Source organism: Acyrthosiphon pisum, chromosome A1, assembly GCF_005508785.2.
Source record: "Acyrthosiphon pisum isolate AL4f chromosome A1, pea_aphid_22Mar2018_4r6ur, whole genome shotgun sequence".
Lineage (NCBI taxonomy): Eukaryota > Metazoa > Arthropoda > Insecta > Hemiptera > Aphididae > Acyrthosiphon > Acyrthosiphon pisum.
The window spans coordinates 164,395,596-164,398,560 of NC_042494.1; the positions used below are offsets into that span (position 1 = coordinate 164,395,596).

At 30.7% G+C, this 2,965-nt stretch overlaps 1 long non-coding RNA gene across 1 annotated transcript; it reads left to right on the forward strand.

Annotated features, from left to right (window-relative positions):
- Positions 1–6: 6 nt before the first annotated feature.
- LOC103310258 lies at positions 7–2,959 on the forward strand. The gene is made up of 3 exons (XR_003839266.1): positions 7–1,276; positions 1,343–1,480; positions 2,640–2,959. It is a non-coding gene; the product is annotated as an uncharacterized LOC103310258 (long non-coding RNA).
- The last annotated feature ends 6 nt before the right edge of the window (positions 2,960–2,965 follow it).

Here is a 2,965-nt window from a genome sequence, read left to right on the forward strand (position 1 = left end):
AATAACCACAAAGTTCTGTGACTATCATCATATTGTAGGCCCGTTATATCACTATTACACATTCATATCTTAAACACGAATATAATTATAAATGCTCTTTAACTTATATTACATCCGGTTGGCGATTTGACTATTTAGTACTCTTGCTACGAATGTAGGAATTCTAAGAGCTGTGTTTAAGGTACAAATGTGTAACAATAAATACTCATCACTGTAAATTACATTCGGTTGGCGAATTGACTATAATATGTACTCTTGCTACGAATGTAGGGACTTTGAGAGCACGTGATAATAGTCACTATTAGTATTATCATTTATATTTGATTAGAAATTTGAATATTTCCATTTATATCTTATTAGTAAAGAGTGTAAGGTATAGGAAATTTTACATATTATATAAATCAAGATACATATATTGTCATCGTGATATCGACTGTCGAACACGACCCTGAATCAATATAAACCACTAGCAAGAACTAGCTGCAACAATCTACACACAAGGTAAGTGTTTGAATATTTATACAATAAGCGTAGATAATTCAAATATTATTAGAATAGGCATAACACAGTAGTAGGACGATCTCACGCGGAAACTCTCAAACAACATAATTTTACACGACTCCCAGACACACACATACTTACCCACAATCCCTCTTATTAGTACAAATAAACCTACTACAACAAATATTGTCGAGCACCGACGACGTAGCGGGGGCTATTGATCCATAATGTCTCTGAAGGACACAGGCAACCGGTCTCGGCAGCTGCGTCCCTTTGCCCGTTGAAATAGGTCGTCAACCCCGTATATTCACCATACATTATTACGTATCGTCTTATTATACGTAATTTTTGATTCGATACAAACTTATCTCGCTAATACTATTACCATCCCCTGCCGCGTATTTTCTCCCTATTACATAGTTATCTCGTGTTTTTATTTAAATCTAAATATTATATATTACAATAATATTATTGCTCAAACAACCTTATTTAACTGGCTAATAAGTAATAACAAATATTAGGAACATGGAAACCTGCTTTATTATAAGTAAATATATTATATTGATTGTTCAATATACTATAAGTAAATATATTATATTGATTGTTAAATATTATATTTCGCTCGTCACGTATGGACGGATTTAAAAGACAATCGTGTATCATTACAGTAAGTACTAAATTTCATAGACGTTTTCGAGTGAAAATAATAATAATTAATAACTATTCTTATGTATTATAGATTGAAGAAGCTAGTAATCAATCTTGTAACATTACAGTAAGTTTCATAGAAGTTTTCGAGTGAAAATAATAATAATTAATAACTATTCTTATGTTATTATAGGTTGAAGAAGATACCATTGAAAAATCAATAATTATGTATTCAAAAATTATAAATGTGGTCTTAACTATTATATGTGTCGGCCTATTGGTAACAATTATAATGTTATTAAGCCCTGCGGTTAACTCCCAACGGATTCTGGTAAGTCACAACTGAAAATATATTTTGTATGTCTGTAAGACAAATTTCTAGGTCCGTAGATTGCACAAACATATAGGGGTGCTTGTCGTATATGTACTTTTCAATCCATATACATCTACCTTTGATTAAGTAAACAAAAAGACCTTGAATTAACCGGTTTTAGTTTTGTTATGTAGATAGATATTCTGCCATCCTAAGGAAGAATGCCGTAAGTTCTTTCATGCATTTCGAGAAAAATGAATTTTTATATTTAGTAGTTCTTGGTAGTTCTATTTTCATAAATACAATATTTTTCAAAGTAAAATAGGTATATATATTTTTAAGGAAATATACTCATGAATGCAACGGAACTATTCAATTTTATTTAAAATTTTTAATTCACCAAGATAATATGCTTGTTTTGATATTCATACTAAGTACGTACTTAATTATTTAGAATAGGTTACTTTTCAAAAATGCCGGTAATTCTGGTTACGGCTTTTTTCTGTAGCATACCAAAATGTACTAATCACTATAACAATTGAAGAAAAAACGCCCGTATATTATCAATACTAATTTTTAGTTTTAATTTATAACACAACTTGAAAGTAATTACAAATATCTTTATCTTGAAATCAAAGTCATCTAGTCATTATTATCTATACTCTGTCCAGCGAAAGAACGCGCCGCGCGCCTACAAAATTGGTCCGTTTTCGCGCATTCACGCGCGTACCCAGCCTATGTGCACACATTTCTCGATGAATACCTAACTATATTTACGGAATTTTTACTTAAAAACATTATGTAAAACTATAAACGTAATACAGAATAATCTCATTTTATTTTTTTTCCTATTTACGGCATTCTTCCTAAGGACGGCAGTATAATATAGGCAAGGCTTACTATTATATTATAGTACCTAGTGATTTCCCCCACTTAGGAGATTTCTGGCTATGCAGCTGCATAGTTTATGTCAAGTATTCAAGTATAAAAACAAAGTTGCTTATCTATTCTTTTTTATCTAGATAAATTAAATTTATCTGTTATCTTTATCTAGATAAATTCCCACCAATATTCTATTATCTTTATCTAGATAATAGTTTAGTTATCTATTCTCAACACTGTCAGTAAAATACGAGTAGATCTAATATTCAATGGTTTTTTTTTTTTTTTTTTACAGGCATTTTCCAATGGAACAAATATTGAATCCACCGAAGGAGGACTCATGAAGACCCTATGGAAGGCTATAAAACCTATTATTTCGCCGGACACTGCAGCCCCAGAAATCTCGGTAGCAAATGCTACTGAAATTAGGATTAACCATAACAATAATAATCATAACAACATAACTAATATAACTAATATAGTTAATAATTATTACAACTGTAATCACAAACAATAAATCATATGCCGGTTTCGCTGTAGCTATCACTGAACCAGTATATTATATAAAAATTGGTGGACTGAATTTATGTGTCGTTTGTTTCAATGTCTGTTGTGTTCTGT